The 24,315-nt window shown below is 39.7% G+C and overlaps 2 non-coding genes and 2 pseudogenes across 2 annotated transcripts; all 4 read left to right on the top strand.

Moving 5' to 3' along the window:
• The first annotated feature begins 1,922 nt into the window (after positions 1–1,922).
• On the top strand, positions 1,923–1,992 carry LOC136337068 (small nucleolar RNA SNORD113/SNORD114 family; annotated as a pseudogene).
• Positions 1,993–3,470: 1,478 nt separating this feature from the next.
• Positions 3,471–3,545, top strand: LOC136337071 (small nucleolar RNA SNORD113/SNORD114 family). Its single transcript, XR_010731784.1, has one exon. It is a non-coding gene; the product is annotated as a small nucleolar RNA SNORD113/SNORD114 family (small nucleolar RNA).
• An 886-nt stretch (positions 3,546–4,431) lies between these two features.
• Positions 4,432–4,500, top strand: LOC136337079 (small nucleolar RNA SNORD113/SNORD114 family; annotated as a pseudogene).
• Positions 4,501–9,250: 4,750 nt separating this feature from the next.
• On the top strand, positions 9,251–9,325 carry LOC136337066 (small nucleolar RNA SNORD113/SNORD114 family). Its single transcript, XR_010731780.1, has one exon. It is a non-coding gene; the product is annotated as a small nucleolar RNA SNORD113/SNORD114 family (small nucleolar RNA).
• The last annotated feature ends 14,990 nt before the right edge of the window (positions 9,326–24,315 follow it).

The following is a 24,315-nucleotide window of genomic DNA, read 5'->3' as shown; positions in this document are numbered from 1 at the left end:
TAAAAATGAATATCGTTGTAAGTGGGAGAGGTTAGAAAAGGGCCAAGTGTAGTATGTGTTTGCTGAAGGCTAGCACACACTGACAGGTCATCACTGTTGCCCTCAGTCAGGCGTTTGAAGAGGAAGATAAATAAATATTACTGTAAATTAGTAAGTGCTCAGATGACTCTATAAATGAAGAGTGGATAATCTGGTACAATGGAGAAAATTTCTCAATCTTGTTTTGTTAAATATCATTTAGTTGAATTTTAAAAAATACATTCTGATTATTCTTTATGACATATCCGGATAACCTGTTGTCTCACCTTTTTGTGCTGACCAATCTCTGTGTGTGTATTTATGCACTTCTACCTGAACTCTTTTCCTTCCTCTCTGTTGTTTTTTCTTTTTGTTCCCCTCCCTGGATTTACTTTGGATTAGCTATGTTTGTTAGTGTCCTAATTTAACTATTTTCTCCACTAATTAAAAATATATTCATTCTAATTCTATTCTGGCACAAGATCTCTTTAAATTTCAATGAGTGTATTTACATTAAATTGTAAAGTTAAATCAGTGCCTTTCATTGCGCTTTCTGCTTATACTTTTCACAGTGAACGCACAACACTGATTTCAGCATCTGCTACGGTAGACATTACGTTACCCCTGTGTTAGAAAAGAGACCAAGGTGAATCACACTTACTTATTTTACCTTGGTTTGGATGTTTTTTGTTTTGTTTTGTTTTTAAAAAGCATTCATGGTTCTATTATAAAATAATAAATATAATTTAATGATGGATCAGTGACCTATGCTATGAAATATGTTGATTAGTTGGTAATGTGCACCACTGAGATCAATTAATGAAAAGGATACAAGCTCTGTGACACAGAAACATTTGTTCAAGGGTTTTTCCTGTGATTTTATGAATCATGTATTTCTTTTTATTATCAGTGAATTAATGATTTAATAATTACAAACGTGAAGGAAAAGAGTCCCCCCGAATGGACCAGTGATGATGCCTCATGGCATAGGAGTCATCATCTACACTGAACACTAGATGTCTATAACTCCCAAGACCACAAAAAGCAGAATCTAGTGCCTCTTCTGTTGTCAATGACCCCATTGCCAATGTTAGGAACATAAAAAGATCACATTCTTATTTTGAGTTAGTAGGCTGAGATATACTGTTATTAATGAATCAGTAATCAAACTATTAAGAATGTAATAAACAGCTAAAAAGAAGAGAGTACAACAGTGTCTAGCTAGGAACATATGCAGTGAGACAGGACATATTTTAAATAAAATTAAAATCACACTTATTAAACAATAAACAGAGGAAGCATTTGCATTTTTGCCTAAGAACCATTTAGACACTGATGGATAAGACTCAATATCATTGCTCTGGGTCTGTCTTAAGTTTAAGATTTTCTTTTTGTTAAGGGAACACAGGCTATGTTATGAAACATATGACTGTCTAAAGCATAAATAAAATGCAGAAAACAAGGATTAGTGGAGATAAAGTCTGAATTTTTTTGTCTTCTGCTCTGCCCTGTACTGTAGAATGGACGCTCCCAAACTGATTTAAGGATTCTTGCATGGTCACGAGCTCTCTAGTGGCATTCGTGTGTTAGGAGCATGGAGACCATGTGAGTAACAATCATAGTTCTGGTCTTAGTTTCAGTACTTTAAGGATTTCACAGTGTTATTGAAAACTGTGGAATACAATCAATGAAATCCAAATAATAGTCCACCGAAAACCATGGGATTATTGTGAAACATTATAATGATTAATGTACATAGTAAAAATGGAAAATAATGAGAGATATTCTAAATTTATATTAAAGATGTCTAGATTCTCCATGGGTTTCTGTGGATAATTAAAACTATAATTACTGAATTATTAATTGATCAATAATCAGATATGAGTGAGGAAAAGAGATGCAGTCGGATCAATGATGACATTTGGTGTCGTATGAGTCATATACGATGACTATATGTTGAACTCTGAGGTCTACTGCAAATCAAATTTAGTTCCTGTTTGGAGTGATATCGTAGGCAAAGGTCAGGAATTATACAAAGACATGGGTATTGGTCATTCTGTGTATATTCTTTTTTTCCTCCTATATTTATAATTGTATCAATGAAATAACCAGTATAAAAATGTGTACATAATTCAAAATGAGGAATAGGAAATCTTGTCCAATTATGAAAATGTAATTAGGCAACAATTGCTGTAATATAGTAATATATTACTATACATTGGAATGACTGAGATCCATTAGGAAAGAAATGGTGTAAGAGTGTCATCTTTTAGCTCAGGATGTTCAGACAGTGTTAAATGAAAAGTGGAATAAGAGGACCAGTGAACATGGCATCTCAATCTTTTGTGCCATCTTCTTTGTCTTGTACTTCTTAGAATGGTTGCATTTGAGCTGATTTCATCATCTTCCATGGTCACAAGCTCTGTGGTGGCCTCTCTCTCTACATTAAGAGGACAGAGATTAATGTGAGTAGCAGTAAGTTATTTTCTTGGTTTAAGTGTTTTCTAAGATAATTCAGTGAATTATTAAAAAGTATAAAATATAATTAAATGAGGCAATGTATCTCAGTGATAGATATAGGCTATATGAACCATTATGCTGACTAATCTATGTATGGAAGCCTGAGATAATTAATGAAAGAGATCACTTGATGTGGTCTCTATGTACACATTAGGGACATACAAGCTCTTTCTGAGTTTTTGTGAATGATAACACTTGAAATTATTTGTGAATCAATGAATTAGTAAATATACAACTGCAGATGAGTGAAAGGAACTATAATGGATTGATATGCAGTAAGGGAAAAGTATAATATACTTCAGAATGGATATAAAAAGACAAAATTTATATCCCATCTATGACCAAGATTGTTATAGACAATGGAATGTAGTGTAGTCAGTGTTCACCTGACTCAGATGTAAGGTTTTTTATTTTTAAGATAAAAACATAAATATTTCCATAAGTTATTGCATGCCTAAGTGACTGTGTAAATGATGATGGATTTATGTATGCACCAGTGAAGAAGAGAGTCTCAACCTCTGTGTCATCTTCTCTTTTTAAGGATCTGCAGAACACATGCTCGAGTTATTTCATCTTGTGTTGTGATCACGATGGTCATGCTCTCTTTCTCTAGGTGAGTGATGGTCACAGTTTTGTTTTGGTTTGGGTCATTTGTTTACGTGTATTTATGGTATTATTAAAAATTGATAAGTAATTGCAAAGTCAGCTATAGCCTATGGGGTAAATATAACATAAAACGTTAATTAATTTAATATGTAACATTTGAGATAGATTAATGAAAGACATCTAACTTAGGTTGGCAAAGATTCTATAGCAGAAATTCGGGATATTCAAAGCACACCTTATTCTTTAGTGTCTTGAAATTATATATTTATTATTTTTAATGGATTAGTGATTTAGTTGATACAGATGAAGAAAAATTGGGCCCTTAATGGACCAGTGATAACAACTGATGGAGGATAAGTCAGCGACAGTGAATAGTTTGTGTCTGGATATCTGAGGTCCAACAGTAATAGTCTATTCCACCTGTTGTATTTGATCCAGTAAGCAGATGTTAGAATGATTCAAAGATTATGTCCTTATTTTGAGTTTATGGGTTAAGTTTTGTTATAAATAGATCAATGGTGGAATCAGTAAAGATATATAAATACTAGGTAAAGAAAAAAGGGTGAAGTATTATTTAACTATGAACATATGGTGAGGCAAGAAATAATGAAATTAAAAATGCTTATGTCCATTAAGAAATAAACAGAACAAGAGTGTTATTAGCTCCTTGGCTCATGTAGACATAGATAAGAAAGAGTCATTTATTTTTCCAGGGGCAGTGTCAGTGTCGAGGTTGTTAACTTTGCTTAAGAGAAAAATACATTTACGTCATGGAAAATTTATAAATACCTAAATGAGTAAGTGAAATGTCGAAAACAAGGATTAATGGAGATCAGGTCTTAACTTTTTTTTATCATGAACTGTGCTCTGTCCTTCTCAGAATGGTCACCCTCAAGCTGAGTGAGCTTTTCCCATGGTGGTAAGCCCTGTGATTGCATCTCTGTTGGAAACAGAGAATAATGTGAGTAATGGTCAAAAGTCTTGTCTTGGGTTCAACCATACTTTTAAAGGATATTTACTGTATTTTATAAAAGTGCCATACAGAGTCAAAATTTGTGAACTACAGCCCAGTTACAGCTATTGAATTAATGAGATGTTATATTGATTACTATATACGTGAAATTTAAGATAATTAAGAAAGAAAAACATATTTATGTGAGAGTCATTCTATGTACAGATTAAGGATGTCATGGTTCTTCTTGGGTTTTGTGAATAATAGAATTTTAAATTATTATTAGTAAATTAAATCAGTTAATAAACAATGTTGAATGAAGAAAAAGACAACATTGGATCAGTGATGACTGTTGGTGTTGTAGGAGTCATGTACTGTGACTGTGTCTGGAGCTCAAAGTCCAACACAAAAGAAATTAGTATATTTTTATAATTGGGCCAATGAGATAAAAAACAAACATAAACTAAAGATAAAGGTGTTAAAATATTTAATTATAAAAATATGTGGTTAGGCAAGGAGTAGTATTAATGTATATTTACCACACTGATATTGATAAGAGATTGTATAATACAAGGTCATTATTGTTTGACCAAGGGTGATATAGATATTGATAAGTAGTAGTAGTCAGTGTTCCTGTTAATTACATAAATCATTGTTCATTTAGAAAGGTAGAATGCAGTGACCAATGACATAATGTCTTAACCTTTTTTTATTATCTCTTCTGTCTTATACTTCTCCATCACTTGGTCACATTTGGGTGGTTTCAGCATTGTCCTTGGTCAGGAGTTCTATGTTTGCATCTATGTTAAAAGCATGGAGACCAACGTTAGTAATAGCCAAAATTGTTTACTTCAATTTTTGGTTGTTTTAAAAGGGTTTCATTGCATTATTAAAAGTAAGATATAAAAACAAAGATCATAATGGTGACCCGGTAATAAATTAAGGCTTAATATGAAGCATTATATCAATTAATTTATATAGGAAAATAATTAATTTAATTTAATTAATAAAACATTTACAGTGAGTAGGAAGTAGTTCTATAGGGAAGTGTCACGAATATACAATAGTCATATTCTTGTATGACTTTCATAGATGTAGACTTGTTATTAATGATGGAACCATTAAGCAAATTTAAATAAGTATTTAAAAAATAAGAAGGTGAGGCATTATCCAACTTTTAAAGTGTATGGTGATGCCTCTTAAGAGATAAATGGATATAGGTCTCACCTCTTTGACTGAAGTCATTAATACTCTGATAAGAAAGAGTCAGTTTTGTTATTCTTGGTATTGAAAATTGAGTTTTCCTTTTGTAAGATAAATATATATATTTAAAGAAAAATGAATCAATACTGAATATATGAAATGTGGGAAGCAGCTCTCAGTAGTGATTAGGTCTAATTAAAAAAAAAATCAATTTCTGTTCTGTATTCCTGAGAATAGAATCAGCTTGAGCTAATTGAAGCATCTTCCATGGTCATGATCTATGTGGTTTCCTCCATATAAGAAGAAGTCACAGGTTAATGTGAGTAATAGTGAAAATTCTTTTCTTGGTTTCCATGAGATTAAAAAGATAATTCACTGTATTATTAGAAAATCTAAAATATAATTAAAGAATTCAACTGCATCTCAGTGAGAAATATAAATATGAAATATTTGAATCATTATATTGATTAATCCAGTGGAAAACTGAGGATAATTACTGAAAGGGTTACATTCATGTGAGAAAAATCTCTGTACAGAGTAAGGATATAAAGGATATAAACCCTTCTAGGGTTTACTATTATCAGTGTTTAGGGATGATTAGTAGTAGGTTCATGATTTAATCAATACACTTGTAGAAATGACTGAAGAAAAAGAGAAACGATATCGAATCGATGATGATTGTGTTGGATATCAGTTCTAACTCTGATTCTAACTCTGATGTCCAACACAAAAGAAATTTAGTCCAATAAAGGGATCCTTTAGACACATGTCAGGAATATATAAGGGTCTTGTTTTTGGTCTTAGACTTCATATATTTTCGTTCTATCATAATTAGGGAAGTGTGAGACTTTATACATTTATTAGTAAATAAAGATCAATGAGGTCCAACAGAAAAAATGGGGTCTTTCTCTTTATGCATTTTCATTCCTTATTATAATTAGAACAATGATTTACCATTGAAGAAATAGATAAAAATAAAGCTGAATGGTAGTTATGTTGTCCAATTTAAAACATATGTGGGGAAGCAATAAATTTTGTTAATATAATTTGAAAATAGTGAAGTCCAAAGAGAAATAAATGACACAGGAATGTAACCTATCTTAAGCGAAGGATGATTTATACAATGTTTATGTTCTGGGTCAGTGGAAAGGTCAAAGTAGTTTGTTTTTGTAAAAGACAATGACGTAAATATAATCCTATAATAAATGCCCAAATGCCTCCATGAAAGATGTAAGATTAGGATCAATGGAAGGAAGTCTCTGTTTTCATAATCTGCTCTGCTGTCTACTCCTCAGAATGGATGCACTCAAGCTGATTGTAACATTCTTCCATGGTCCCGAGCTCTCTGGTTGTACCTATGACTGAGCATGGAGACCATGTGAGTAACAGTTAAACTTACTGTCTTAGTTTGAATGGTTTATTTGAAGGTATTCACTGTATTATTCAGAAATATTAAATGCAGTCAAAGAAGGTGAAAACAGGTCAATGTTAAATATCTGATTGAAAGAAGCATTTTATTGACTAACCCATAAATGTCACAGTGAGGTCAGCTAATAAAAGAGATTTAGTCTCTGTGGAAATGATTCTACAGATTGATGGTAGGGGGATGTCAAAGGATCCCCCTCGGTTTTTAAGTTAACGTTTATTTCTTTATTAATGACTCAATAAACAAATGTTTATGAGAATAGAAAGGACAATCATGGTCCACCCTGATGACTGGTGGGCAGTGAATCCTGTGTCTGTGTGGAGGTCTGAGAGCCACACGGAAATTAGCTAGTTCATTCTCCTCGTGGCCAAGGATCCCATTACAGATGCTGTTCTTTGGGTTCATGGTTTTAAAAATATTTACAAAGTATCATTGGCAGAAAAAGTAATAAATGTATAAATGTATATCCTTTGATAAATATATAGCAAGGTAGTAAGATATTAATATCCATTAGAATGAATAATAAATGCACCAAGTATGTTATGTCTCTACCTAAGGTTGAGAAAAACAATGAAATGCAATAGTCTATTATGGGCTGAGTCAGTTACAGGTTTGAAGTTTATTAAATTGGAAATAAATACTGTAAATATTATCATGAATGTTGAAAACCATGAATCACTGAAGATTTTTATCAACTTCTCCACTTGGTCTCTTTAGAACAGGAATCAAGCTAATTTTCGTCCACTGCTGTGACCAAGACTGTTATGTCGCCTTTGTATTAGGAAAGAGACTAACGTGAGTAAAAGTCAAGGTCTTGTGTAGGTTTGGGTCATTGTTTAAGAATATTTAGGGTATTACTAAAATTAATAAATATTATCAGAAAGGTATGTATTGCCCAATAAAAAATATAATACAAAACATGATCTTGATTAATTGATGTAACATTGGGATTGACTAATGGAAGACATACAACTTATGTTGGCAGTCTACAGATAGAAGTTAAGAATATAATAGTTACACACATACATACACACAGAAAGATAAAAGCAGAAATATCTAAATCTCGAGTCTGAAATGTGGTCAGCAAGGATTAACGTCGATTAGGTCTTATGTTTCTGGATCCCTTGCTCTGCTCTGCAGCCCTCAGCTTAGACATGCTCCCGCCCCTTCCGCGGCCCCAGCTCACGCGCTCTCCGGTTGTCTCTGTGTAACAGGAGGGGGGAGATTAATGGGAGGGGATGATAGTCGAAATTTTATTTTCTTTGTTAAGTGTTATTTTTTTTAAGGCAATTCACTGCATTATTAAAAATTATAAAATATAATTAAAGAAGGAATGTATCTCAGTGATAAATATGAGGTATATGAATCATTATATTGATTAATCCCTGTATGAAAAACAGAACAATTAATCAAAGAGATACATTGATGTGAAAATAATATGTGTGCAGATTAGGGCCGTAATAACTCTTCTTGGTTTTGGTGAATCACAGATATTATCAGTTAATTAGAGATTTAATCAATAGACAATTAGGAAGGAAGAAAGTGCAGGATATTAGCGCGACAACTGTGATGGCACGTGTGTTTATAGGAGGACAGCATGGCTGTAACTCGGACGTCCACACGGAAGGACTCTCGTCCACACCAGTGATTTGACGGGATCCTCATGTCAAGAATATTTGAAGGTTTTCTTTTTGGTCTTAGTGTTCATACATTTCCTTTCTATTATTATAATTGGATAAATGAGAGAATCTATAGACAAATACATAAATAAAATTAATGTAGGGAAGTACGGTTTAATTATAAAGGTATGTAATTATGCCATAAATAGTATTTTCTATATTGTGATAACTCAGATATTCAGTTAAAAGTAAATGGCACATGACTGTAACTCGACAGTTAAGGATGACATAAAAGGTGTAAGCCACTGGGTCAGTGGCAAGTTCAACCTTGTTTGTTTTCCTGAGATTAAAAAAAAGTACACACCAAGTTGGTGACTGCCTAAATGTTTGCTAAATCAAAGATGAAAAGCAATGATGAGAGGAGAGAATGCCTCACTTCCTTTTCTGTCATCTTCTCTGCTCTTAATTCTTCAGAACGGACACATTCAGCCTGCTTTACGGGATCTTCCTTGACGGGGAGCAGGCAGCCACAGGACTGCGTCCGTGCTGTAGACGCCTGGAGACCATGTGAGTAATAATGGAGATCTTTTTTCTGGGATTTTGTCTAAGGATAGTCACAGTATTAATAAAAAGTATGAAATATAACCAAAGAAGGTGAACTGTATTCTAGTAACAATTACAGCCATTAATACGAAGTATTGTTTTGATCAATACCTATACAAGACACTGAGCATAATTAATAATGGGGATTTTGTTGTGAGAATGATCCTAGTTGCGTAATAAAAACATTAAGGTCTTGTTGGTTTATTTTGGTTTTTTTTTAATAGTAGGTTTTTAAATAATTAGTGAACTTGAGTGAATTAATCAGTAGACAGTGTAGAGATGAGCGAAGACAAAGTGGTTTTCTGGATCAATGATGATTCCTGCCGGCGTTTGAGTCACAGATGATGACTACTATGTGCCTGAAACTCTGAGGTCCGACCCAGAAAAGGCGGTGTCTTCCTCTTCGTGCAAAGCGTTTCTCATGTTAGTTTCACATGCTCTGCTCTGTACTTCTCAGAATGGAGAAATTCCGGCTGACGTAAGAACCTTCCATGGGCACGAGCTCTCGGGTTGCACCGGTGTGTGGGAGCATGGAGACCCACGTGAGTCAGTGTCAATATCGTAGCTTGAGCGGCTTGTTTAAGGGTATTCACTGTATTATTCAAAATGTTAAATACAACTAAAGAAGGAAAAATTCCGTAATATTAAGTATTATGGATCTGAAACATTCTGTTGATTAATGTGTCTATGTAACCTTGAGGTCAGTTTTTGAAACAGCTAGTCAAAGGCCTTGTCTGGGTTCCACTGATTCTTTGTCGGGTGGTATTCAACACATTACTGAAAAGTTCCTTATACTGTAGTACATTAATAACTACTGAATTGATATGAAACATAAAAATGTGGGATGTTTAAAGAAAGATATATTGATGAGAAAATAATTCTATATACAGAATAGGGATTTCAGGGCCATTCTTGGCTTTTCGTGAATAAGTGGGTTTTAAAATTATTATTGGTGAATTAATGATTTTTTAAATAAAAACTGTAGACATGAATAAAGAAAAGTATAGATTGGATCAGTGCTGACTATGGGTGTTACATGAGGGAACTGGTGTTCTAGCTGCCAAGTTGAGAGAGTGGTTCATGGTCGTTTCACGGCCACATCTAAAACTTGTTTAAGTTAAATTCCGAAGGGCCACTCACGGACCAATGATGTAAGTGGAATGCATCTGAATAGAAATTATGATCAATCATTTGAATCACTGAGGTCCACTGCAAAAAGAGAATTAGAATATGACTTTTTGGGGCATGATCTCAGGAAGTTTCGAATTTAATTGAGATAGTTACTTTATCTTATTAGTGAATAGATGAATGGATCAGTAAAAATGTATTTATAAGTAAAGAAAAGTGGTTAAAACATGGGTCAAATTTGAGGATATTGGATATATTATTAATTCAGTTCCAAAAAACATTGGTCCATTATGAAAAAAATGAAAGTTGCTACTCCTTTGTGGAAGAAGTAGCTAGTAGAGGTATTTAATAGTCAAGGCTCAGCTCTTAGTTTGCTGTGGGTTCCTAGATGTTTGGTTTGTGAAGGAAAACAAAAGTTAAAATTAAACAAATAGTGAGTGAAATTAATCAGTGCAAAGTACAAACCGAAGATGAGAATATTTCCTTTATTTTTATATTTGTTTTGTATCCCAGAGTGGCTGCACCGTGGCCATTTCTCCCTCACTGTTTAGTGATGAAGATCTTGACTTTTACGTATGTTGCCAAGGAGAGCATAGATCGGGGTAAGAAATAAGTTTTTATTCTTGGTTTGGTCATTTTGTTTATGGATTCTGACTATAGTTATCAAAAAGAACAAATAGCCTGTACAGTCACAAAGTCAAATCAAGGAAGACCACTTGGCATGGACCAATGATAAGAATTTATATTTATGAGGCTTATTGTTGACTCATTTTGTAAAACCAAGGTCCATTAGAAAAACAGGTGTAGGCTACCACCTTTTAGATTAAGAAGTTACAGACACATTCTAGTCTTTTTTTTTTTTAATTATTTTTTTAATGGGGCGACATCAATAAATCAGGATACATATATTCAAAGATAACAAGTCCAGGTTATTTTGTCGTTCAATTATGTTGCATACCCATCACCCGACACATTCTAGTCTTGATCAAAGATCTTATTTTTGGATAGATATGTGTTTCTTTCCTTTATAAAACAAATAAGTAAATATACTAGTAAAATTACTGTACCCACTGATGGTCGATACAGTATTTATGAAACAAGAATTTATTTAACTTGGGGTGAAGTATTATACCATTCTTTGTAAGAAGTACATAGAGAAATTTAAATAATAGTTAAATTGTTTCCAGTTGTTTGGACATAGATTCTCTGCTGTTAACTTTTAGAAACAAGCAACTAACCGATATAATAAACAAGGAATACTTCACATATAAAGAAAATTAAAATGACCAAGAGTTTTCCAATGATAAAATTTTACAAAATGAGAATTATGATCAACTCAATTTTGCTTCTATGAGATCCACTTAACCAAAAAAATATTCAATTTGCTACCTCTGTGTATAATGAGGACAGAGATAGATGTTAAAACATTGTTTTTGTTCTGGTATTTTGGTGAGTTTATGGATGTTGTTGTTACAATTACTATTGTAGTTATTATTTAGTAAGTCAATTTATGAAGAACTAAATTATACAAGGCAAAATCATGGACCAGTGATGAAAATCAGTTTCAAAACAAGGATTATAGTTATTGTAGGTCTCCACGATTGACACTTATGATACAAAACATTTGTTCTTTTTTATATGTTTTTCTAATAGTGCATAGTCTATAGCACCACTCTGTATGTTGTACTGAAATGATTTGGATATTTTTATGCTCTTCCTACCTGGGTTAATATTCCCCCCTAACTCAGGCAGAAAAACTAGTGACCTGATTTATTTGGGATGAAGGCAGGAGGCCTTTATATTCCCTATTTAAATTTTTTATGGCACTTTGTTATCTGAGAGGCTGCTAGAATAACTGATACTAAGGTATTAATTTCGGTTCAACAGGCGTGACTGAATCCATGTAAGGCTATATGTTAGCAATGGCATTCATAGCTGAATCCCACCAGTTCCAGCCATTGAGGAGCTCTTTGGGATTAGTGGGAGACCTACTTATAAACGTAACAACTCAATCTAATAGGGTAAGTAGGTGGGCATTCCAGAAGCACTGAAGATGGGCCCTCAGCTTCATCGTAGTTACCCAGACTCTTTATGGGACAGATGATGCCTTAGCCAGTGACAAGCTCACGAGGTTACAAGCTTCACGAAGTCAGGAGCCATACTTGTCTTCCCCTGGTGCCTTGCATGTGGAACATGTGCCATAAACATCCATTGAATGAGTGGTTGAATGAAATCAAGAATGAATGAAGCAGTGAGCTGGTGAAGGAATGAGTCTCTGAGTACAAACAAGGGCGTGAGAAAAATGAATGAAAGTGTGAAGGAGCACACCAAGGGGTGAGTGGATCCGCAGGGAGCCAAGTAACAAATTCACTGAGTTGCATGCGTACACGAGGCATCAGTGAATGGATGCGTTTGATCTGCAAGTAAAAATTTCAGAAAGGGAGTCAGTCTGAATGAAGGGAAGTAGGTCAACTTGTCAGTGAGTGAAAGACGAGTACACAAACGGATGAGTGAATAAAAGAAGTGAGTCTCTGAGTGAGTTTATGAACTAATGTGTAAGTGAAAAGGTATTCGTAATGAGGGAATAAATGAACTGGTGAGTCAGTGAGGGAACGAATCAAGGAGTGACTGAGCAAAGGAGCCGGTGAGAGCCAGATGGCTTAATTGACTAATAATTTGTCAAAAAGCAAGTGCATGAATAAATCAGTAAGAAAAAGTGGAATAATTTAACTAATGAGTAAGTCAACGGATGAAACGAATTAATGAGGGATGGGTCAACACGTGAGTGGAGGAATGACTATATTAGAGGGAAAGAATCAGAGAATGAATTAGTGAGTGAGTCAATGAGTATGTAATCCTAAATTAAATGAAATAAATGCTCTGTGATTGAAGGAGTGAACCTGCGATTTATTGAGTGAGTGAGTCAGTCAGGGAGGGTGGATGAGCTAGTGATCCGCGTGTGAGGCAGCAAATGAATGAGTGACCTCACCACGGGACTCCTCCCCCATCCCCCCAGCCCCACAGCACATTGTCACTACCTCACCTGGGTCACCAGCCCTGCTCTGTCAGGGGTGTTTGTGTACCTGTCCTCACTAAACTGATGTGCCCTGAGAGCCAGGAACTGAGTCAGATTTTTCTCTGTGTCCTCAGCGTCTGCCCGGCCCTGAGCCTAGGGGGCACCCGTGAGTTACTGCTCAGCAGAAGGCCCTTCTCAGAAAGGCCGGGGAGCTGAGCCATGGGGAAGCATGCCCCGTGTCAGATGGTTCGCGGTGTCTCCTGCGTGAGCCCAGATGCTCCCTAGGGTCCAGCTTTCTGTGCCCAGTGCCAGACAGCGAGACAGGATACTGGCCGTTCTGACTGCCCTGGACACGGGCCCATCCTTGGGCAACACTGGCTTGGCCCGGTGGAGCGGGAGCCCTGGGTTTTCCCGAAAGCTACCCCTGCCTCTGCCAAGGCAGGCGATAGAAAATAACCCAGTCTTGTTTCTATGCCTGTGATGAGCAGGCCGCTCCTTGCCTCCTGGCTTGGTTCTACAATCGCTGTAGGACTTTGGGTTAGATACGAAGTACCCCCAGACCTAGCCTCGGCTTCGTCCACTTGGGGGGGGATCATGACGCCCGTCAGCTGGATTGTTGTGAGGATTAAACTTGTCTAACAAGAGCTCATTGTCAGGCCTTTATGTGATACATGTCCTGGTCATAATATATCACCTGGGAGGGAAGAGGCGCCTCAGAAATGACCTTAAGTAGCTAAAATGGGTGATTTCAGTTGCATTTATTTAAAGGTCTCCAAATGGATGTGATACCTAAAGTCCCCTGTCCCGAAAGAATGGCACATTCAACTAAGTTCTACAAGAATGCCACTTTGAATGGAACAGGCCACCAAGACCACGCTCCTTGAAGACAGCATTCCATGCCCTTCTGTCAGGGGTGGGCAGTAAGAAAGGTGGGTCCAAAACAACTTTGTTCTATGTGGAGCCTGTGCCCAAGACCCTCTCCGACCTCTTTCCCTCTTCCTCTCTCCTGCCTGCCCCCTGCGCCCCTCCTTTCAGCAGTTTTATCTTCAGCATCCGCTCGGGGCCTGACACTGACCACACCTCGCTCTCTCTTGTCCTGGCTGGCTCCCGACCCTGGGTCTCACCTCCCACTCCAGTCTTGCATCCTTATTTTGGACTTGGAGCTCATATTTGGTCATCTGCCTTGGAATACAGCCCTCCCCTTCATGAGGATTTGATTTCAGTGCAAACCTAAAGGCCCTTCTGCTTCAGACTGAATCAGGTAGACACCCCCCCCCCCCCCCATATTTTAACTGAAGGCCTCTGGGACTGTAATTTTGAGTCTTCTAGGTTGGCTGTCTCCCATCTGGGCATGCTCAGCCCCTCTTTCCAGGAGTTCAGACCATGGTAACAGGTGGGCCCTCTGCATGCTGGGGGTGGGGCAGCCAGTCTGGATCAGGGTGTTTGGGCTGGAATCTAAGACATGACTGCCAAGTGTCCAGGTCCAGGAGACAGGAGTTCGGTTCTCACATTCCCGAGAATTCCCGCGTCAATGCAGCAGGCCACACCTTCTGTTTAATTCCAGCCTGGTGTATCCCACCTGCTGCTCAGTGTTGTGCCTGAGCCGACACAGGTGTCACCTGCCTTGCACAGTCCTTTACCCTGTCCTGGGACTGCCCGCATCCCTGCGTTCAAATTTGCATTTCTTCCTCATTCCTCCCTCATCCACACCCTGATAGAGAGCACTGTTAATTACCACGTGCTAATTGCCACCTGTTAATGTCAGCTGTTCCCAAAGGACTGTGGAATGCTGGAGTACAGGTCTTTTTGTGTCATTGTAGCCACCAGAAAGTGTCGGCATCGGGACGCGCTCACTGAATAGACCATTCATTCTTTCATTTATTCAGAAAACGTTGGGCTCTTTCTGTGTGGCCAGAGGCTGGGTGGTAGATAGCGAGAAATGAGACCTATTCCATTTCGGCCCGAACGGAGCCCCATGCCTTGGATGGGAGATGGATTTAGACGAACACTTACGGCAGAATGACGTGCAGACCAGGAGCCAGGGGCTTCATCGCCCCAGGACTGGGCCAGTTAGGATTCCGGCGAGGAGCTCCAGCTGGTCTTCTGTGCTTTGGAGGACACTGAAACAAGACCAGGCTATCACGGTGGGGTCAGGTCCATGGGGACATCCTTGGACGAAAGGGAAATGAGCAGATTTGGGAGTTTCTGCAGCTGCTGGCTGTTGGGTGGCCAGGCGTTGCGGTTCCCGGGAAAGAAAACTGGACTTCTGTTCAGAAACTCTCTTATTGTGTGGCCATGAGCTATGTAGGTATCTACCTCCCCAGTCAGACTTTCTGCCCCCCAACAATGGGTGCTCAGTCTTTGGCGGGGGGGTCAGGTCCAGCACCTGTGCTGTGTCTGATTGAGCCATGAGAATGCAGGCTGAAGGACAGAATGAATGAGCGCCCCAAGGATTGAAAGGCCATGCTGAGGGACAAAGCATGTCCCTGGCCCAGAGCGGGGCCCCTGGCCCTGAGGAGCAGCACCCCCTCTCTCCCGAGGCCCGCCCTCCAGGTTGAGCCAGCTCCACTTGGCCTCCGCCTGTGGCTCATTAAGAGATATGTAACCGTAATCCCCGAAATTGCCCAGGATGGAACAGGTTTTCAGTCCGTGGCACCAACGTGGGGATTTTATTCCTTCCTTAAATAAATTTCACTCCCCCAGGAAGTTTAGACAGGATGTGGGCAGTTGGACCAAGGGCTTGAAACTGAACATTTTGCAAAAGGCCTGTTTTCAAAATTTGAAACCCATGGCCACTGGCCAGAGCCGAGTCTGGGTTGGAGGTGGGGGGTGGTCACGGGGGCTCCTTTCGGAAAAGGGAAAGACTGAAAACAAACATCCGGCAGCTGTCACTGAGCAGGCGGAGGGTTTGCGAGTGGAATCCCACGGCTTGGTTTGCGGCCCCAATGAAACTGGAGTGAGCCGGATCATTCCCGTTAGCTCTTCCTCTGAGCTGTCGATGGAGGCCTCGGGCTCTCCTGGAGCCAGAGGGGTATGAGCTGGTCCTGACATCGATGGGACAAGTGTCTGAGTACTGTCGATGGGGCTGGTGCTTGGTCCCGGACATTGAGGAGGGAGAATGATAACATTACATATTAGCACATAATAATAATACATTATGCTTTTTGCCACCCAGCTTTTAATTTTATCTGGAGATGGGTGACATCAGTTCCTCATCTTGGAGACAAGGACCCTGAGGCGTTGGGGAAGCAGCGCTGTGTCTCTGGTCCCGAGCAAGCCCTCGCTGCCCGCCCAGCGTCCTTCCCAGCCCTGAGGTGTTGGGGAAGCCGTGCTGTGCCTCTGGTCCCGAGCAAGCCCTCGCTGCCTGCCCAGTGTCCTTCCCAGCCCTGAGGCATTGGGGAAGCAGCGCTGTGTCTCTGGTCCCAAGCAAGCCTGCGCTGCCCGCCCAGGGTCCTCCCCAGGCTTCTCCTGCTCGAGCAGTGGCTGAGCCCAGAGCTCCAGGGCCACAGCTGTCCACCGAGGGATGGGGCGCCACATTAGAGAGCTTTGGAGACCAGTTCTCAGCGTTTGAGCTCTTGGGACTGGCTGCCCACTGTCCCTGCTCTCCTTGGTGAGCAGACACTGGCTCTGAACTGGCTCCTAGGTCAGGGAGGTACCAATGATGCTTGCCCTTTTGTGACTTCTTTTTCTTTTCTCTACCGAGGAAGGTAGCAGTCTGTGCCTCTGGAAGTCAGCAGCACCCTCTGAGTTCCAGGCCCTCGTGTATAAAAGGGAAGTAAATTTCCTGCATTTGTTCTGCAGTGAGGGTGGCTCTGTGTACAGGTCTGTCCTGTGGAGTGGGTGGGTCCTCCTGGGGAGTTCTGTGGGGGAACCTGGCCACAGTTAAGACTTGTGGAAGGGCCCTTTGTCTGACTCCCGCTCCCTGGGGTCCACCTGCTGCATCCTTGCTCTTGTTCCCTCTCCTTTGTGTCCATCCTTTCTATCAGTGCCCTTTGAACTACTCCTCTGCCTCCCCCCCAAAGCCCACCGCTCTGAGGGTCACATATCCAAAAACGGGGTGCTCTGGGGGGCGTGGGCGCACAGGCCGTGGTTCACCCGCCAACGCAGCTGCTTGGTGCTCCCTGGGCTTGGAGAAGACACACTTCCAGCATGAGGGAGGTCTCCAAAGGTAGCAGAGTTCGCGTTCATGTCTCTGAGCTTCTCCTTGGAGGGCTCTGTCTCCTGGCTGTCCCTCCTTGGATGAGGCAGAAGGGGATGTGACCTGGGGCTGGGTCAGCTGGGCGACGCGGCCTCACTACAGGGAGCCGTTCCCTGCGGTGCAGTGGGATGTAAAGCAGAAGGGCTCTGAGCCAGAGAGCACCGGGCAGATAGATGTTGGAGAAAAGAGGGAGGAGAGGCCCTTCTTGGACCCTTGCCTGGCTCTGCTTGGCCCACAGGAAGCTGCCTCTCCTCTATCCCTTCCCCCTTCCCCCCAAGACGTGGCTGAGTCGGTGGGTGCTGCTATATTTGCCACCTCACTGAAGTCTCTGTAGGGGCTACGTCATCATCAGTCCTTGTACAGAGAAGGAAGTTGAGGCTCAGATGAGCACAGCGAGCCTGCTCTGCCCCAAGTCCTGAGCGTGTCCCACGCCCCGCCCTGGCCCTCTCAGCGCATGCGCAGTGCGGCCCGCGCCGCCCCAGGGCGGCTGTGTGCACGGCCCCCAGATGCCGGTAGTTTCCTCCTGTGACGATCACAGCATCCTTGGGCACGGAAGGAGGGGTTCCGGTCCTCGGGGCCTAGAAGCACATGTTCATGGTTGGCTCATTAGGACAAAGGGACGGACTAAACTCCTGGCTGCATCCACCCATTCGGTGACCTTTGACGGAAACCCTGTAGGAAAGGATCTGGAAAACTCCCTTTTTGCTTCTGCCAGTCCCCTAAACGGCCTGTGTCAAAGTAACACGAACACACAGACTGCGGAGCCCAGGGCCTTGCTTCGGGCTGGGCCTCCAGGGCCGTGGCGCAGGGCCACCTTTGGCCGGCCGTGGACTTGCCCCGAGCCACCTCCCCCAGACTCCCACTTCCCTGACCTCGGGGAGTTCCACAGGGGGTGCCCAGCTTCTGTCTGACCTTCAGTCCGGCCCATTTCTTTAATCAGACCGAGCCTCTCTCCAGGCCAGGGCTGGACCCGCACTCAGGAGAACCGGGAGTAAATACCGAAGCCCGGCTCCCAATCCGGAGTCAGGGGTGTGGTCAGGGCAGCCTCAGCCTCTGTCTTCAGTGCTGGCAGGGAGCTGCAGGACCACCCAGTGCAGGGAGCGCGTGTTATACAGTTAGCGCATTAGCTCCGGATTCGAGTTATGGTGGGTTTATGGATGGACATTCAATCCTTGAAGGCTGAATTAAGAGAAACAAAATAAAAGAGCCTTCATGGACCATGATGGCTGGTGTCATGGACTGAAGACTGTGACCCACTGAGTTCTGAGTATATGTGGGCTTGCAGATACCAGTAGTGATAGTAACAATAGCAAAACTGGACAAGTTGAAGTCTGAGGATGCTGGTCTGCTCAACCGACCCAATGGGGAATCTTCACCCGTGTTTTAATTACGTAAATCCTCAGCTAGACCCGAAACCTCCTTGCTCCAGCCCAAGTGTCTCATGATTCCCCAATTGACACCTCCTGTCCGCTCTGCCACTGTGGGAAGGTCTCCCCCACTTCGCAGCCACTCAAGGCCTACACCACACAGAAGTCCCGTGTTAATTCCATAGCTGCCATTGCTCCTGGAATTACCAGTGTCCTGTCCCTGTGCTGGGCCTTGCTCTTTCCAAAGTACCCCTTCCAGGAGTGGGTACGTGTCCCCTGTCCCCTGGGGGTCAGATGTGTGTTCAGACAGCGGGTTTGGTTGTGATGTGGCCCTCTTGTCTTGGAAGGTTGTGCGCACAGAGCCCTGGAGGTGTGGTTTCCTGAGCACAAGCCCCCTGCCCCGCCCGGAGAGGACGGCTCTGATGATGGAGCGGCCACTTCCAGGGTGAGTTCTGCGTCTCCTGGTTACCCTCTACAACGCACAGGGGCCTCTGCACAAGGGCCCACCTGGAGGAGGGCTGGCGGAGGCTGGGCCAGTTCTGGCAGCTGCTTCTCTGAGTGGACGACAGGGCCAGTCAGAGGAGCTGCTTAAAAGTTGCCCAAGATCCCTCTAGGGAGAGGACCGGGTCAGGAGGAGCTCGACCCTCGTGGCTGTCCCTCCTTATCCCTGGCCCCACCCACGTGGGGGGTCCTCCATGTTAACTGAGCAGCTGGCCACACGCAGAGTCTTTTCTTGGCCACTTGATTTGGGGACTAAGGGTTCCCTTCACTCTCCAGCTCCAAGTGAGTCTCTTCAAAATTATCCCGGCCACTGTATTTCATGTACTTGTGGCCGCAATGGAGAAGGCAGGAAATGGCAGCCATTTGAGGTTGTCCCCATAAAGGACCCTAAGTGAACAACTGAAATTTGTTGACCGTAATTCTAAAAAATAATTTTTTTTCTGATTAAAAAAAGAAATGCCATAAATGAAATAACATCTCCAGTGTAAAAGCTTGTATAATGCTAAAAAAAAAAGGGTGACCTGATCCCGCTGCTCAAAGATGACTGCTGCCAGCCCTGGGAGGGCCAGCCTCCCGCCCAGTGTTCGCCCATCAGTCGCATAAGTCTGTGTGTGTGCGCGCGCGCGTGCGCACGTGCGTATGTGTGCGAGCATACACGTATGTATGTATGCATAGTTTTAATTGGGGCCATCATTGTCATCTTAGCTTTTCATCCAACTTGTTCTTCTTAATGTTTTCCTATGCCATTAAGTAATTTCCTGTTTTGTGATTTTTTTTGTGTGTGATTTTTTTTTTTTAATTCTTACATAGTATCCTAGCAAATGACTAGTTCATAACTGGTTTCATTGATCCACTCCTATCGGATATTTCAATAATGGTAAAAATTGGCTTGTATATGTTGGGGTCAGCCTCCTAGTTCATGCATCTGCCCACACGCCTCTGACTTGTTTCCTGCACTGTCATTTACAAGGGACATGAGCATGTCAAGAGGAGTGACCGTTTGATGCCCAGGGTGACCTCCTTAAACTTTGTAACAACTTAAACATTCTCAGAATTACTGTAAGAAGTGCCTGTTTTCTCTGGGAATGAGGAAGGTTTTCAACATCTGGTAGTTTGTCAAAACATGGTTTTTTCTCTTCATTTTCAGTTCTTTAGTTACCTTTGATAAGAACATTTCCCCCACATCTTCATGGATTCTTTTTGTTGGAATTGCCAGTTTAGATTCTTTGCATTTTTCATTTTCTATTTAGTTTTTTTTTTTTTGAAGTCATGCACATGCATCACATTGAGAGTCAAATAAATAGTTCTACAAGGCTGGTTTTAGAAGCACCAGCCCACCAGCCCTCCCAATTCCTTTCAATATTTTGCTCCACAGAAGCAACAGCTTTGAACTTTTTAAACTGATTCTCTTGACATTTACATCAAAAATTTTAAGTAATAGTCTTATTTTTCTTCTTGATTTTTTTTGAGGGGGCTTAGGCATTGACTTGAAGATGCGAGTTTAAATCTCACAAACCCCTTGCCTTCACCACACAGAAGCACGACTCTCTACCCCTTCTTTTCAAGATGTTTAGTTCAGTTATGGTGTGATCAATGTCAGTATTGACATTATCATAACAATGTCAAGACTCTTGACAATGGGAAAATGTAATGTATGATGATACTCTTTTTCTCCATGACTTTCTGTTTTCTCTGGAGTTGATGATTCTCTTGATTTTTGTTTGTTTCTTTTCCTTACTCTTTGATTGGTTTTTAATGAACTCATTACAAATTTATCTTAAGTTCTGAATACATTCAAACACACTAGTGTTTGTGTTTTTCCTTCATGCCTTGTCATTTGAAGGTTTCTCTTCCTGGAGCCTTCTTGCTTGTTCTGTTCTTGATTGGTCGATCTTTGGGCTTTCTTCCTTCATCTTGGGCGCTCCCCTCATTCTCTTTCCAGGGATTCCTTTGATCCTTTCTCCTTAGTTGGATCCCTGATGTCATAAACCCCATGTTACCCTCCTTTTTGGTTTACTCCCCTGTTTTGCTACAGTGCATCCTCTAGCCAAGTGAGAAAGGGTTCATGGAGGTAAATGTTTTCACATCTGAATAGGAAAATGTCTAGTTCCCCACTGACATGGATAGTTTGGCTGGGTATTGGATTCTAGTTGGTCATCTTTTCTCCCCTCAGATTTTAGAAAGCATAAATAATTGTCTTCTGACTTTTAGTGCTGTTGAGAAGCCTTAGTGATTCCTTATCCCTTGTATATGAACATACCTCCTTCTTTTCTGATACTTGTAGGATTTTTTCATTATCTTCTAGTGTTTTAAATTTCATGTGTATATGTTCTGAGGTGAACCTCTGTATATCCCATTTTGCCAAGCCCTTTTGATCTGAAAATTTGTGTCCTTCAGTTACAGAATTTTTACCTTGGATAATGACCTCCCATCTATTTACTTTTTTAGAACTTGTATTGTCTGAATGAATGTTGGATCTTTCTGACTGGTTTCTAATATTCCCGTATATTTCATCTAATTGTCAACTCAATTTCTTTGTTCCCATCCTGAGAGATTTTTCTTTCTTCATCTTTTGACTTATTTTCATTTCTTTAGTTTCTAATTTTCAAGATTCTTTGTTATATTCTATCATTTTATAGTATTTTGTTTCATGGATGCAATTTGCTTCTTTGATATTATTGATAATATTAATAGGTTTTCTGGCATTTTCTTCATTCTACAGATTCTTTAAGGTTTTCTTTTTTCTTCATATTTCATATGTTTCTTAACTCTTTGATAATATAGATAAGTAGATTAAAGTACAGATGATAGAAGTATGTCTCTGTTTTAGTCACCACTAAATGTAACACATTTTTACTTTCTTCATGTAACACATTTTTAGTCTCCTTTCAAGGTTAAGGAAGACATTTCACTGTAGGTAAGGGTTGGGGGGACCTCTTCTTTTTTAAACAGACCTTCAGCCAATTCATCTCAATTAGGCCCAGATTTTCCCACCACATGAGGTACCTGGTGCTGTCAATTCCTGAGACTTCTGTGCGTTCCTGGAATATGCTGGACTTTATTTCCATTTTCCTCACTGCCAATTTAGGATCCCCAGCTCTGAATAAGTACGGTGCTTATCTTCGTAACTTTGTCCCTGTGTACTTACACTCAAAATGAAAATCTCTCCATGCCCACTTAGCAGTTCCATGGGGTGCAGAGGCAGGTTGACATCTGTATTCATCTCACCATATTTACCTATTGTGAGGTTATTTACCTATTTTTCTCTATTGATGTGTTTATCTCTTATTTTTATTTTGTAAGACCTTTTAATAGTAGAATAGTAACTTTTTTCTATCATATACTACCAATGTTTTCCCCCTATTTCACTTGTCATTCTATTTTATTCACAAAGTTTTAAAAATTGTGATAAAAATAATCTATCACAAGTAGTTTTTATAGCTTCTTCTTGCTTAGAAAGACCTTTCTCACCCTGAGTTCATATAGTCACTTTTCTTTATAGTTTTTTCATGATTTCATCTTTAATATTTGAATCTTCAGTCCATTAATTTAATTGTTGTGAGAATGACTATATTTCCATTTCCACATTTACTACATGCAAGATATTTTTATAGTTTTATTTCTTGTGGCGTTCTATTATTCCATTAATCTGTCTATTCTTACAGCACTATTGCTTTGTTTTAATATATGGTATTGTTATAATGTGTGTTGTTATTTGGTAGAGATAGTCTTCCTTCATTCTTATTTTTCAAGATTATTTTGATTCATCTCGCTGATACTTCCAGATGAATTTTAGTGATATTATGAAGTTAAAAACTTTGTTACAGATTTTCTGTGGTATTTTATGAAATTGTAAATTAAAGAGAATTTATATTTTTGATAGTTGGGCTTTGCATATTTTACAGTTTAATGTTTGACAAATTATTTGTCATTATCTAAATTCAAGGAATTAAGTATTGCTTTTATTGTGAATTTATCCCTTTTCTTCTGTTTTCTAACTGGTAATTACTGGTATGCAGGGAAGAGATTATATACTTATTGGTTGTCACATTGAATTCTCTCATTTGTTCTACAAGTTTTTAGTCAAACGTTTTGGAATTTCTAGGTAAAGAACCATGCACATCTATATAATACAAATTTTGCCTTTTTTCAAAATTTTATCTCTTTTATTTTTCTTTCTTGTCTTATAGCATTGGCTAGATTTTCCAAAACATTACATTGCTCATAATAGACATCTTTGTCTCATTTCTGATTCACTGTCAAATGTGATAACAAATAAATTTAGGCTATACATTTTTACAATGCTTATTAAGTATTTATTTCTAGTTAATATATGACTAAAGTCAGAAATTAATGTAGAATTTTATGAAATACTTTTTGATATCAATGAAGATACTTATGTTGTTTTACTCTGTGGACTTGATGCAGTGAATTATAATAATGTTTCATAACTTTGAAACATTTTTGGATTAAATCCTACCTGCTGATTTGCTTTGCTGGTGTTTCATGTAGGAATTTTCTAATCTGTTTTTTTCTTGATTTTGGTATCAAAAGTTATGCTGGCTTTGTAAAATAATTAGGACATATTCCATCTTTTTCTATATTCTGTACCATATATATGTCATTGAAATGATCTTCATGAAAGCTTGAAAGAACTTGCCCATATAACTTTTTTGAGATAATTCTTTCTGAATTCTTCTGTATTTGTTGGGTTCTTTATATTTTCTACATCTTTAGACTTATTTATTCCTCTGCTAATATAGTTCAGTGTTTAAATGTGCAGGCATTGGAATCAGACAATTTGGATTTAAATTCTTTCTCTGTCATTTTCCATGTGACCTCAGGAAAACTATGCCTTCTCCTTAATTCTTAGTTTCTTTATTTGTGAAATGGTAAATGAAATGAGAGTCTGTAGCTACTAGGACCACTGTGAGGGTTAAAGAGATAAAGTACCTTGCACTGTGTTGGGTACAGTAAGTGCTCAATGAGTTCCTATAACTATTAATTCTGGAAAATAATTTATTTTTCTGCAATTTAAAAATTCTTAGCATAAAGTTATAAATATTAATTTAATAATAAATTTTAATCTTATTTCTATGGTTATATAATATTTTTTATTCTTTTTAATATCTGTACTTTATCTCTTTTACTAGATGAC

Source organism: Saccopteryx bilineata, chromosome 4, assembly GCF_036850765.1.
Source record: "Saccopteryx bilineata isolate mSacBil1 chromosome 4, mSacBil1_pri_phased_curated, whole genome shotgun sequence".
In the NCBI taxonomy this organism is placed as follows: Eukaryota; Metazoa; Chordata; class Mammalia; order Chiroptera; family Emballonuridae; genus Saccopteryx; species Saccopteryx bilineata.
Note: the sequence above shows the minus strand (reverse complement) of the source record. Positions and strands in the feature narration are given on the sequence as shown.